At 38.2% G+C, this 15,221-nt stretch overlaps 1 long non-coding RNA gene across 1 annotated transcript in view; it reads left to right on the plus strand.

The window, feature by feature from the left end:
• Window positions 1-15,221, plus strand: part of LOC138984632 (uncharacterized) — a 45,103-nt gene that overhangs the window by 26,476 nt on the left and 3,406 nt on the right. Inside the window, exon 2 of the long non-coding RNA XR_011461871.1 lies at window positions 8,150-8,253. This is a non-coding gene — a long non-coding RNA (uncharacterized lncRNA). The remainder of the gene's footprint in view (window positions 1-8,149; window positions 8,254-15,221) is intronic.

Consider the following 15,221-nt stretch of genomic DNA (forward strand, 5'->3'; position numbering starts at 1 on the left):
AATCCTACTTCCTAGTAACAGAGTCATTCAGTACATTGTGGTTAAATTTGGTAGCACCCCCTATACTTTTTTTTTTGGCAGTTGGCTATTTCAAATCTTACATTTCCACCCTTTAAAAAATCTCAGTGTCTTCCATGCCATATAAAGGAACTCAACTTGTAGAAACTTATTGAGCATTACAAAGGCATTCCACATAGGTGCTCTCTCCTGCTGTATCTGAGAGCTGGAAGAGAAATCTTACCTAAATTCTCAATGCCATGGTAAGTTTCCTTAAGCACAGCTTAGACTGGTTGCAAAGCAGTTGAAAGAGAAAGGAAACTCTCTGGCAAAGTGATAAAGTACATTTTATTCCTATTTTCAGAAAGGTGCCACCTCAGATTTTCACCAGGATGAAGTTAGATTCATTCTCCCCATTTCATGTGTATCATTCAAAATAGAAGTCACATCACCTGGGACTGAAATTTCTTTCATGGGCTCGACACTGCATCCTTTCCCTAGACCTAAAGCAAATCAATTCATTTTTTCACAAGGTGAAAATAAGGGCAGCCAGTCAGTATGTCTACTGACAACACTGAATCACCTTCTCCCTTCTTTACTGAAAGTCATTTGAGTAGTTATTATTGTTCTCAATTTATCTCAGTTCAAAATATTGATCATTTACTAGCCAATTAGCATGGGTCTGAGCATGGTGTAGAATATTAAATAAATACCTGGAGCTTATAACCTTGTTGTGTCAACTTGACACTTGAATGGAAAACAATACAAATTAACAATTGTGGTGAAACATATAGTAAAACAAAAGAAATGAAAAAAAATATATATATCTGGAGGAGGAAAATGGCAACTTACTTCAGTATTCTTGCCCAGATAATACCGTCGACAGAGGAGCCAGGAGGGCTATAGTTTATGGGGTCGCAAAGAGTCGCACATGACTGAGCACAAGCGCACATATGTATGTATGCTGCTGCTAAGTCACTTCAGTCGTGTTCAACCCTGTGTGACCCCATAGATGGCAGCCCACCAGGCTCCGACATCCCTGGGATTCTCCAGGCAAGAACACTGGAGTGGGTTGCCATTTCCTTCTCCAATGCATGAAAGTGAAAAGTGAAAGTGAAGTCGCTCAGTCGTGTCCAACCCTCAGCGACCCCATGGACTGCAGCCTTCCAGGCTCGTCCCTCCATGGGATTTTCCAGGCAAGAGTACTGGAGTGGGGTGCCATCGCCTTCTCCACACACGCAAATGCTTCTATACAAATATTCATAGCAGCTTGACTTGCAATAGCCCCAAGGCTGAAACAACTTATATTAGTTTCCTGTTGCTATGTAACAGAGGATCTGTAATTTTAGTGACTTCAAACAACAAACATTTATTGTCTCACAGTTTCTGTGGATCAAGAATTTGGGAGCAGCTTCACCAGGTAGTTCTGGTTCTGGGTCACCTGTGAAGTTGCAGCCAAAGTGTCAAGGGGTTACAGTCATCAGAAGTCTGGGCTGAAATTGGATTAGCTTCCAACGTGGCTTACTTATGGCTGTTGTCAGGAGACTACAGTTTCCTATTACATAGGTTTCTCTATAGGGCTGCTTGAGTTGCTTCACAGAATGGCAACTGGCTTCCCCCAGAGCAGGTGATCCAAGAGAGAGGAAGGTGGAAGTCCAAAATTCTTATAAAACCCAGTTTCCAAAGCTACAGGCCATCACTTCTGCTTTATTCTATGAAATAGAAATGAGTCACTAAATCCAGTTCATGTTGGAAAGGAAAGTGAAATTAGGCTCTATGTCTTGAAGACAACAGTGTCAAAGAATTTGTGGACATATTTTAAAACCATCACACAACCTAAGTGTCCATCAACAAGAGAATCTATAAATTGTGTGTATATAACACAATGAAATATTGCACAGCAATAAAAATAAGTGAAGTTTTGATATATGCAACATGGGTAAATGTCAAAGAAGTAAGACACGAAAGAAGACATACTGTAGGATTTCATTTACATAAAATTCTAAAAGCTGCACTGAATTCTAAAAGTTGCCATATATAGAGAAAGTAAATCAGTGGTTGCCTGGGGCCTGGGTTTGGGGGGATGGAGTGATAAAGTCGGGGAGGGAGGGATTTCAATGGAATCAAAGAAACTTTTGGAGGAGATGGGTATACTCTTCTGATTTGTGGTGACAATTTTACAGATGTATAAATATCTATAAATACATCAAATTGTAGATTTTAAATTTGTGCAATTTATTGTATGTCAATTATACCTTAATAAAGCTCAAAAAATCTATTGTAAAGATAAGAAAAATTTTTCATTCATATGCCAGTTATATTTTCCATTACTTTTCAATTCTGATGCTTTAGTAACCAAATATAATAAATAAGTCTGGAACTTTTATCTACTGCAAGATAGTTCTCAGAAAGGAAGGAACTTATTAACTTCTTTTAACATACGGTAATACTATTGGGACTCTGGGTTCTTATTTGGCCAATCAACACACTTCAGGTTATTTTCATTTTTAAAATACTCCTTGAAGCATTTTTATAAAGCCAAGAGTAACTATTTTGCTTTGTGCATTTGTCCAAAATCAAACTAATTTCTTCCTCCAAAAATATGCTCCTTTAGCTCAGTTTATTAAGTCACCATTTACCCAACACCATGCCCTAGAAGTATCTGCTTCTCCTTCATTGATATCCTCCCCAACCCATTTCTCACAATTTGTTTATTCACTCAACTAACATTCATTGAGGAACTACCACATGCCAGATATTGTACTAGTGTTAGGTGTACAGTGGTGGGTAGTTAACCCGCCTCCTCGCCTTATGCATCCTCCATATTTTAGTGGAGGATACAGTCTCTGAGTCTGGTCCTGCTATGCTGGACATGTATCTTGTGTCCCTTATGTCTTCCATTCTCATTGCTACTGGTTCAGTTTACGCAGTCATCATTTCTTGCTTAAACTGATGTTCTAATTGGTCTCTGTCCTTTTCTTTCCTCAAACTAGTTTGTTCTCCATATGGCTGCCAGAATCTCCCTTTTGAAACTCAGATCTGATTATGGTATTCTCTGACTCAAATAATTTTTGATGGATCCATAGTACCAGCTGCATAAAGTCCAGGCTTTTTCATGACTTGACTGCTGCCATCTGACAACCTCAATTTCACCAACTCAGTTCATTATAGCATACTGCAGTGCTCAAAGTTCCCCATCATGCTGCGTGTGCCCACATCTGCCTGCACATTTTGCTTCTGCTTGGAAATGACCTCTGACCTCTCTTTTACCAAGTAAATTCCTGTGCATCCTTCAAGACCCTGTTCACATTAACCACTTTTTCAGGAACATCCATTTGCAAGCAGAATTTATCAGTCTTTTAACTCCCACATCTGTATATTCTTCTCGTTTAGCACTTATCGAGGCATAGTGTAAGTTAGTAATGAGAAAGAAAAAAGCAGCCTTATCCCCCAGCAGGCCATGATGTTTTCCTGCTGAACATAACTTATGCACAGAACACCCAGATCGTTTGAGGTTATTTTGTAGCGAATCCACTTAATGGGTTGAAACAAAAACAAGATCCCTCCATAAGGACATCTAAGCACAAACAAAAACAACAACACCATGTTAACCACAAAAATGGCCACATCTCTCTCTTTCCCAGCTACTGTGACTTGCTGCTGCTTCTTAACCAATTATAAGTTTAACCTCATTCCATTCCTCTCTGCTCCTAAAGAGTATGAAGATAACCAACCATAGAATTGCTCCCTTTTTTGGCAGCATGCAATCCAGAACAATCACCTGATTCCCTGAGTCTTCCCCTCAATGAACATGGCCAACATCCTATATCTAGTCTCCCTAACATCCTGTAAGACTCTCCTTTGTTACACATGGTGTGAGGTTGAGATCTCCCTTGCTGCTGTAAATAATACACCCCATTTTGTTTAAATGTAGGTATATTCCTGGTAGTGTTTTGCATGTAGAGTTGTGATTATGAAATGAAGTAGCATATAAAAATCTTTCTTGGCACATAAAATTTTAGCTCAAAAAGTATAGTTGTAAATGTAAAGATCATTTACATATTTGATCTTTATACTAGACTCTAAAGATTTAAAGATCTGATACTTTTATCTATGTCTTTCTAGGCATCCTTGTACAAAGTATAGTACCTATCTAGATACTAAGTACATGTTTACAGGCTAAACAAATGAATGTGTATTTTATGGTTGAAGGCATACATTTTAACAAACAGAAGAAGCTGCTTTAATAAAACATACTATTTTTCATCAAAGTACACTGCTAGTCTGCTACTGACTGAGTTTGCTTTTACATGTGAAGGCGCTCCTGTGGCTTTGATGTTATTGCCTTTGGTTAGTTCCCACCATCAGCAGAGCTGATGTCTTCGTTTTGAAGTGATGATGGCTTGTGTTCTACCTCCAGAGTTCCTCATGATCCTTACAATTCCCAGCATGCACTGCTACACAGCCCACTAGGTATGAGGATGCTGTTATTCCAACCGTACATTACCAGAAATAAGTCACAGTAGGAAAGCAGATTAGGATACTTTAAAGTATGGGGAAAGAGAAACTATGAAAAACTAGGAAGAAAATTGATTTCTAACTACAGTTAGCCCTCATACTCGCTTTGACTTCATGGATGATTCAAGGTACAGTATAGTCCTCTCTCTCCAGGATTTATTTCTATCTATAGATTTCCAGAACTCTCTCAACCTTAATCTTACAGATCTTTCTATTTTGTGCTTTAGTAACATATTTTTCAAAATGGAATAAAAATACTAGTTTTGTTCAAGGTGTTTACCTCATTTTTGTCCCATATAGCAGAGTGTTTAAGAACTCAGGTTTTTGCATCAGAAAGATACAGATTGGAATCCAGGGTCACCAGCTTCCTGAATATGTGACTTTCATGTCACTTAACCTTTCTCAACCTTAATTTTCTCATCTATAAAATAGAGATATCAATAATAAGTAACATGCAGAGTTGTGGTGATTATGAAATGAGATACCATATAAAAATCTTTCTGGGCACATAAAATTTTAGCTCAAAAAGTATAGCTGTAAGTATACAGCTTATGAGTAAGTAATAATGAGTAAGTAACTCATTATTCTTCATTAGCAGAGTTTACATTTATAAATCCAAGGTAGAAGTTGGATACTTAATACCATGCAAAGTTAAATTATATAATACACTATTCTTTTACATATTATTGATATGTAATATATTATGAATATTAAATAACAAACTAAAATAGAGCAGTTTGTATTTCAGGGTTTAGTCAAACTCATTATGTCAGTGAAAAAGAAAACGACTGCAAAACTGACTTGTGCATAGTATATCTTGCCTGAAATAAACTTTTAAATTTAGAAAAATAAGATAAGCTCTTTATAATACCTATCACAATGGGAATTTTAGTGATTGAATTGGATGACTTTTAAGGTTCCCTGTTGTCAGAGAGAGAACAGTGAATTTGATAAACAGCAGGACAGACTAAACCAAGTAGGAAAAAAAGCAGAAACTATACTGGCCTTTGGGAAGGATAAGCATTATCATATCTAGCTGCAAATGACAAAAGGAAGTTCAATCAAGCTGGAGGTGTTGGTGAGAATGATGACAGGTAATTGGTTGGTCTAAGTAGGCAGATAGTAGCTAATAAATCAAGAGAGTTGGAACACAGCAAAGCAACTAGGGGAAATATGTAAATAAGATATATTATGTTGTCAGGGAGGAAGAAATTTTCCTCTACCTTTCTAGGTTCTTATAGATGGATGAAGAATTAAATTGACCTGAGACAGATTAACAGGAAAAAAAACAAGTTTAATAATATGTATACATGGGAAAGACCCAGGGAAACTGAGAAATTTGTCCTTGCCAACATGGCCAAAGCCCTCACCTTAAATACCATCTTCAGCTAAAGACAAAAACGCTGGGGTAGTGGTTTAAGACTTTAAAGATGAGGAAGGTAATTCACATGGAGATGGAAATGCAAATGTTTGGTAAACAAATATTCACCATGCCATGTAGAGACAATGGGACACAGAGTGGACCTTGCCAAGTTTTTCTCCCAACCACATCTAGTCCATATCTTTTGTAGCTCTCTCTGATTATAGCTCTATTCCTAGAAGAGACTCTTCAAATTCTTTTAGGCAGTTAAGGGGGAGGTAACAAGAAAAACTTTCTGAGTCTTCTGTTTTTTAAAAATAATCAGTCTAAATTAATCCTCATGCCAGAGAGAAACACTTTGAGGTGGCAAATATTGCTCCCCTACACTATTATTAGTAGCTAATATTAATGAGTTATTTTTAGATGGGAAGTGTTGCTTTGAGTTACATTTATTAGCTCACTTAATTGTTAAAACAATCAATATAGTGGATATTACTAATGGGCACATTATGAGGAAATGGAGTTAATGTGGATAATGGTGGAAACTGATTCCATATAAAGGTATTATTTGTCATATTACTTTGGGTTGCAATTTCTTTCAGGTATGTTTAATCTCTGATGCTGTATTGTTTATATCTAAAAGATCAGTTTGGCTCATTGTAATATATTTCATGTTTTTCCTTAACATATTTATGTTTCTCTACATTTGTGATAGCATATTAAAAAGCAGAGACAGTACTTTGGCAACAAAGGTCTGTCTAGTCAAGGCTATGGTTTTTCCAGTACTCATGTGTGGATGTGAGAGTTGGACTGTGAAGAAAGCTGAGTGCCAAAGAATTGATGCTTTTGAACTGTGGTGTTGGAGAAGACTCTTGAGAGTCCCTTGAACTACAAGGAAATCCAACCACTCCATACTAAAGGAGATGAGTCCCAGGTGTTCATTGGTAGGACTGATGTTGAAGCTGAAACTCCAATACTTTGGCCACCTGATGCAAAGAGCTGATTCATTTGAAAAGACCCTGATGCTGGGAAAGATTGAGGGCAGGAGGAGAAGGGAATGACAGAGGATGAGATGGTTAGAGAGCATCACCAACTCAATGGACATGGGTTTGGGTGGACTCTGGGAGTTGGTGATGGACAGGGAGGCCTGGCGTGCTATGGTTCATGGGATTGCAAAGAGTCAGAGACAACTGAATGACTGAACTGAACTACGTTTGTGAACAAATGGAATATAGCGGTGATGTGCTCTGCTTAGTCATCAGTTGTGTCTGACTCTTTGTGACCCTTTGGCCTGTAGCCCACAAGGCTCCTCTGTTCGTGGGATTTTCCAGGCAAAAATACTGGCATGGAAATACTGGCCATTTCCTTCTCCAGGGTGTCTTCCCAACCCCAGAATTGAACCTGTGTCTCGTGTCCCCTGCATTGCAGGTGGATCCTTTACCCACTGAGCCATCAGGGAAGCTCATAGATGTGACAGGCATTTTCACGTTCATGTTTACTAATTCTATCATTTGTGACATTTCTGTTTCCATTTTGATTGATTTCTTGATTTTCTGTTTATTAAAGGTCCTATTCCTGCCTCTCTGCATGAAATTTTACTTTGCTGGCTGCTGAATATTCATATATATATATATAGTTAAAAGTGTTCTTGATTTTACTGGGTCAGATTAATTGTTAATAGATGAATGTTGTAACAGTGTCATCTTCGGAGGCTTGTTTTTAAACTCTATTAGGTAGAAACATTAGCATTTAATTTAGGGCTAATTTTTTCCCACTAGTGGTCAGTGTTTTTTTGAGTATTATGTCTGATGCCCCATGCGTTTTGCCATTTGTCTACTCTGACTGGAGGAGATACCAACTATTCTTGGTGCAAGGTCCTATCACTGGGTCTACTTGCTCCCTTCAGGTGTTTTTTTTTTTTTTCAGGACATTAGGGAATTTCCTCATATACATATAATGATCAGGACTCAGGTGAAGTTTTGGTATCGGGGGGAGCTCTTTTTTAATTGCAGTTCTCCTTATTCCCAGTGCTCTGCCAAAACTCTAGCTTCCTTGGCCTCTGTGAACCTTGTTTTGTGTTTCTAACTCAGGAGAATGCTGGGTTCTTCTTCCTCTCCACAGCACATCCTGGAAACTCAATCTAGGCAGTATGCCACAGGAGTCTTACAATTTACTTCACTGAGTTTTTTTTTCTTTTGGAATTACTATCCTGTGTTGCCTGCTGTTCAATGTGTGAAAAGTATTGTTTCTTTTCTTTTTGTTCTTATTTTTCAGCTATATGAGGCAAGAGGACAATTCTAGTGTACGGTATTTCATTGTGGCCAGAAGCAGAAGTCCCAGGTATCTTTTTCACAAAGGTCCCAGAAGCTACAGCCTGGGTAAGCACATGATTTATATCCCCAAACAAAACGTACACAAGTTTAATCAACTGTTTCATGACCACATATCATTCCACCTGGACTCAGTCAACTCCTCAATTTAAGGCCTATTGCCTGCCACATTCCATTTTCATGTACAAATTTATGTATTAGCCATGGCTGTTTCAGTGACAGTAAAAGAAATTCCACTCAAACCACAGAAGGGAAAAATTCTTTTAGGTTATTTAGCTAAAAGTCCATAGAACAAGAATAATTTTAGGCATGATAAGATAGGAAATTTCAATGATATTATAAAGGTTCTATATTTCTAGTTCTTGGAAATTTTCTCTCAAATGACTCTCAAAGGCAGGCAGAATGTCTGTCAGCATTAGAAAACTTATATCCTAGCTGTTAACTACTTCACAACACATATCTTATGAGTTTAAAACCTCTCAAAGACAATATCTTTTTTTTTGGTAGCACTTATATTAATAGAAAAGCTTTCATGTTGGGTTAGATTAACCAACCTTGGGTCACTTAATCATTTTTGATCCAATCACTTTTTCCTGGGGCAAGAGTTTTTTTCATTGGCCAGGACAAGTCATGTGGCCTCCAGTTATATATAATGGGTTATCCATAGGAAAGTAGGCTCTATTTTCAGAAGAAATTGATGAGACCATGTGTAAGACAAGGATGCCCATGAGCTGGGGGATAAAGCAGCAGTTTCATTTTGGGAATGATGTAGAAACCCAATACTACATCTAGTACACAACATAGAGATTTGCCTCAAGGTGAATGTATCAATTGAACTATTGAATTAAAGCCTAAATCTCTTGGACTGAGAATAGATAGGTCAAAGAATATTGGGTGTGGTGAAGTCTACTAACTGAAGTCAGGAAATCTCATCTATGAAAACAGCAGGAATAGCATATTTTCACTTTTAATACTGAGACTCTATAATTCTGTTACAACAAAATATAGAAATACTACTTTCATTAGCAAACTAGGGCATATAAATTCTCATAGGTGAAATGTTATTACTGATTTTCAAATGAGAGAAAGACATCACTCTTGTCTTGCAATATGAGTTGATTTACATCAAATAAATAGGTTATTAAAAATAATTTTCAATATTAAAATGAGTTAGAAATCTCACTCTTAGGAATGGGGTTAATAATTGTATTCCTTATTATTCAATGGAACTTTCTGATCAAATATAGCTTTTCTTTAGAAACTCTAAGAAATTAGTAGTGAATGCCTGATGTATTGAGTAAAAGGATTCTGAGGTTGTGTTTGGATAAAGCTGGAAAGAATGACTCTTCCACTGTGACTTTTTGTTGTAGTTCTAGCTCTTGTGAGTATTAACATGACATGTTCTGAATTGAGTTTCTCTGGTAGCTCAGTGCTAAGCCTGCGATGCAGGAGACACAGGCAACACGGCTTTGATCCCTGAGTTGGGAAGATCGTCTGGAGGAGGGCATGACAACTCATTCCAGTATTCTTGCCTGGAGAATCCCCTGGACAGAGAAGCCTGAGGGACTATGGTCCATAGGGTCGCAAAGAGTTGGACATGATTGAAGCGACTGAGCACACGTGTACACATATTCTGAATCAAGAAAGAGTAACTATATTTGGCTCTGGTTTCAGTTGGTTTTCTTGGCCTTGGGTAAATCACACAGTCACCTAAGTTGATATTTCTACAAAGGAAAATGGCTTATAACACTCCCATATCCCACAGAGATCAACTAAAGATTAAATAATATGTTGTTTAGGGACATATATGTATATTATAAAACTAGTTTTTTAATCAAGGGAAAAATTAAATTTGGGATAGTAATCATCACTAGGGAGAGGGTGAGTCAGGATAATAATGGGGGGGGTCTCATAGTTATTATAGATGCAAAAATATTAATAACCATATAGTTCTTAAACTGGGTGGAGGACACATGAGTATTTATTTTCTTCATAAATTATAACATATAAATAATACAATTACATATACCTTTTGATTGAATCAAGTATTGAATAAAAGCAAAATAATAATGAAATAAATTTGGAAAAAACACTCCAGCACTTTGAATAAAGGACATTCATAAGAGAAACATGATTCCATTCAATTTCCAAACCCTATATATTTGAACTCTAAACAAGACTCTTTTCTAGTTTAGTATCTACTAAAGAGGTTGCGCAAGGTACCATTGGAGATGGCTGACACAAGCTGACTCTGACTTTCTTGTGGACACAATTTATTTAAAACACAAAATGCACATATGTCTGGATCTTCAAGTAGAGGGATATGAAAGCCAGAGCAAACAGGATTTCTATACTTACTGTTTCTGCTTTCTTACTATTCCATTCTAACTTCTTAGTCTGAATTCCCCACCACTCCACTGAGTAACTCATATCAAGATCACAATTTCCATCTTGCCAAATTCAATGGTTGTTTCTCTGATTTCATGGTATTTGATCTCTCTGTGGCTCCTACCACAGATGAACATCACTTCTTTCTGGAAATACTTTGTTTTTGGAATTTTTTTTCCACCTTAATTGTTGCTATTTCTGAATGCCTTTAGCTGGCCCAGCTTCTCCTCTTGATTTCTAAAAGTGGAGTGACTTAAGCCTTGTCCTCAGTTCTCTTCTTTTTATATAGTTTTTTCAGTAGGCAATCTCCAAATGTGCTGGTTACCCTAGATCTCTCTCTTTAACTGGGGCCTCTCTCATCAGCTCCAAACTTGCGTATCCAACTACTAAACTGATATACTCATTTGGGCATTGGGCAACCTCTAAAAGGCTGCTCATCCACCAGATTTTCCCCACTCAGAAAATGCTACCTCCATCATGCCAGTATGTCAGGCCACAAACATTTCTGAATCCTGGTTTTCTTTTATGTCTCAAAACCCATCCTTTATCAAGTACTATAAGCTCTATCTGTAAAATATATTCTAAACATGATCACTTCTCATCTATTCCAATGATACAATTGTGGTCTAGGCTTCCATCATATCTCACTTGGACCCTGCTGGTCCCACACAGCAGCCAGAGTTGATTTTTTAAAGCATAAATCTGATTATACCACATCTTTCTACTGGTTTCCTGTTGGAATGACTGTTATTTTCCAGTGCCTTGCCATGGCCAAAGAGGCCTCCTTGCTAGCTCTTAGACTCATCTCACACCACTCTTCCTCTCTTCCCCTGCCACCAATCACGTTGGCCTTTGCTATACCCCACAAATGCACATAGCTCTATCACTTCTTGGGGTTTCTGCATTTGCTCTTCTCTTTGTTTGGAATATCTCCCTTATCTCTAACCCATTCCACACTGTCACATGGTTTTTCCTTTGGTATTTCAAGTCTAAACTCAAATGCCAACTCTTCAGAGAGAACTTTCCTGAGGAGCCAGCCAAAGTAGAACTTCCTCTCGTCCCTACCACCAGTCACTTTCTGTCTCACTGCACTGTTACATCTTCTTCATGGCACTTAACACTATCTGCAGTGATCTTAGAAGGCAATGGCATCCCACTCCAGTACTCTTGCCTGGAAAATCCCATGGATGGAGGAACCTGGAACGCTGCAGTCCATGGAGTTGCTAAGAGTCGGACACGACTGAGCGACTTCACTTTCACTTTTCACTTTCATGCATTGGAGAAGGAAATGGCAACCTACTCCAGTGTTCTTGCCTGGAGAATCCCAGGGGCGGGGAGCCTGGTGGGCTGCCGTCTATGGGGTCGCACAGAGTCGGACACAAGTGAAGCAACTTGGCAGCAGCAGCAGTGATCTTATTTATTTGTTTCCCTATGTGAGTATTTTCTGCATATCTCCTCATTATTATGTCAACTACGTGAACACAAAGAATCTGACAGCCTGTTTTACTTTGCCTTATTCCCAGGACCTTGAGTAGAGCCCAGCATATGCTAGGTGATCAATAAATACTTATTGATTGAATTGTTGGTTGTTGAATGAATAAATGAGTAAATAGCTTCAAGTCACATAGGCCTTGTCTGTCACCCAGACTCAGATTATATTACATATTATGTAATTTGATAAGATAAGTCTCAGAGTATGATTATTTTAAATAAACATTGACTGAAAGTGAAAGTTGCTCAGTTGTATCTGACTCTTTGCGACCCCATAGACTATACAGTCCATGGAATTTTCCAGGCCAGAATACTGGAGTGGGTAGCCTTTCCTTTCTCCAGGGGACCTTCCCAACCCAGGAATCGAACCCAGTTCTTCCACACTGCGGGCAGATTCTTTACCAGCTGAGCCACCAGGGAAGCCCTGAGTACATGCATAATTTTTATTTCATGTAAAACAGGTAGGTTTCACCAGAAATCTACCAGTCTTTGTCCTTCACTTTTTCATGCTATTTAATCTCACTTTGATGAGATTTCCTACAAGATATTTAGTGAAGTGAAAGTCGCTCAGCCATGTCCTATTCTTTGCTACTGCATGAACTGTAGCCTGCCAGGCTCCTCTGTCCATGGGGATTTTCCAGGCAAGAATACTGGAGTGGGTTGCCATGCCCTCTTCCAGGGGCTCTTCCCAACCCAGGGATCGAACCCAGGTCTCTCGCATTGCAGGCGGAATCTTTACCGTCTGAGCCACCACGGAAGCTCAAGAATACTGGAGTGGGTAGCCTATCCCTTCCCCAGGGGATCTTCCTGACCCAGGGATCAAACCAGGGTCTCATTCATTGCAGGTGGATTCTTTACCAGCTGAGCTATCAGGAAAGCCTAAACCAAAAGAAGGAATTCTGCTTCCAGCCAGATTTATTCTCTGTTTGAAACAACTAAAAAAAAAAAAAAAAAAAAAAAAAAAAGGGTCGGTCGGGGGTGAGTAAAGAAGGAAGAAAGAACAAATCAAAGAAAAACAGACAAACAATTTATAAAAACCAGGTTTCAGTTTCCAAGATGTTAGAGATGAGGCACTGAAACTCAGTGATCCCTGAGACAGAAAATAAAAGTTGTCCAGCCCTTTGACCACCCAGCTTCTGCCCTGAGAATTCTAGGCTAGGGCGCAGAGAGGCAGAATCTGGCAGATTCCCTGAGAAATGCCAGATTACTCCTTAGAAATATTTTGGTTTATCTGTTTAACAACTGGGTTATGCTGAAGATTTAATGGGAATAATCTACTGTTAGATAAAGTGTGTCTTTTTTTTTTTTTTTTTTAATAAGAAGATCCCTTTTTCTGACCTTGGGCGGAGAGGATGGGTACATGGAGGGTGGGAATGATTTACCCATGAGGAATGTAAAGTATACCCCATCACTAACACTAGTTAAGCAGGGGTTTATACTTCTAAACATCACTCTTCCTGAGAGCTGCTGGGTAGGAACAGTTAGAAAGAGCCAAAGAGTTGAAGGTAAAAGATAAAAAGTTTCAATCTCATAACCTTTTTGGCTAAATCATTTTGGTCTGTTTTTTCTACCCAAGGCAACTGGATATTTCTGCAGAGGCTTTGGAGGAGCCTTGAAAGGGGGCAGGGTAATGGAAAGGAATCAGTAATTTTGTGTTTTCCCAGAGATATAATGTATCATAGATGGACTTGCTCTCCCCAGGAGGGTAGCATCATGGCAGGAATTTGCCAAGCTAATATACTTTTGCCATGTAATCCTCAGATTTAAATACATCACCTCTCTTCAGACCCTCCAAAGAAACCTAAAAGATTTATAGCTTTTTCTGTCTGAGGGATTTGGAGTATTTTCTGACCTAAATTCCTGGTCTATGGGAGATTACTTTGACAATTTCTTAAATTTAGGATTTGTGAGTCTAAAAACCCACAAGACTTCAAGGAGCTAACAAATTCTCAGGGCCTCGTAACTGTGGGGTACCAAGTGCTTTGCTAACAGAGCCAGCAGCTGTACAAATCTTATATTACAATCCTGTCATAGACACTCAGTAAAGAACCAGAGGAAATTAAGTGAGACATAAATAGATTATGCTGATGGAATCAACAGAAGCATCTTGTCTTTAAATACTTAGTATTTTGCTTGCTTAGCCATAAACCAAAGGAGTCCGACAACATGGCTCATCTCCAGAGCACTAGTAAACAAATGCAGCTCAAGTTAGCAAGATAGGTATCAAAAGATCTGGGCATCATTTTGCTTTAAAACCTTGTTATTTTAAAAATATTTACAGAGAAAGTCAAAATCAATAATATATGCAGTTGGTTTAAAAATTAAAAAAGTACCATTAAACTTGAAAAGTAAGACCCTGACCAACATTCATTATTTGCTACTCAAATATAATCTTTTGACTTTTTAAGCTGTTTCTTCTGTTCTTAAGTCCATATTTCTACATGACACACTTATGCTACTGTTTCTTCAAGTCATTAATTTTAGGCATCCTGTTATGACAGATGTTATACAACCTTCCTCCTACCCATCTTCTCTTACAAGCTACTATTTTAAATTAAATCAATATTTAGTGTAAAATCATTATAACCTTATAAATACCATTTACTGTAGAGCTAAAACATATGCTGTGATTCATTTTCCCTTTTTGCAGCAGTTTTTCTACCTTGTCAAATTTTTCACTTGTAGCACTTGCTACCTATGTATCTGCCCCAAACCAAAATGCTCCATAGCAAAAACTAAGCTATTGAATCGTTTTTTCCAGAAGACACCTGACTGCAGTCTCTGTTCTCTCACGCCAGTATGTGCTGCAGGGTCAGTTACCTCAGAGTCCTCTTTGATGCTTTACTGATTGTTTCCATTTCCCTGCATAGTTCATATTTTCTTCTTTTTCATTTTGTACCCCCAACCCCCCCCCTTTTTTTTGGCTGGATATCATTCCTCAGTGACTCATTTTTGAAAGAGAGCATGGAAGGTAAAATGCCTTGTCCTCTGTAGATTTGAATTTGTCTTTATTCTTATTCTCATCTTTGAATGATAATTTGAGACTGAAAATTATTTTGCTTTATCACTGAAGGTGTTGCTCCACTGTCTTTTAATTTAGGATGCTATTTATTGAAAAGTCAATGCCACTCTCGGCC

This window comes from Bos mutus, chromosome 2, assembly GCF_027580195.1.
Source record: "Bos mutus isolate GX-2022 chromosome 2, NWIPB_WYAK_1.1, whole genome shotgun sequence".
Taxonomy (NCBI): domain Eukaryota; kingdom Metazoa; phylum Chordata; class Mammalia; order Artiodactyla; family Bovidae; genus Bos; species Bos mutus.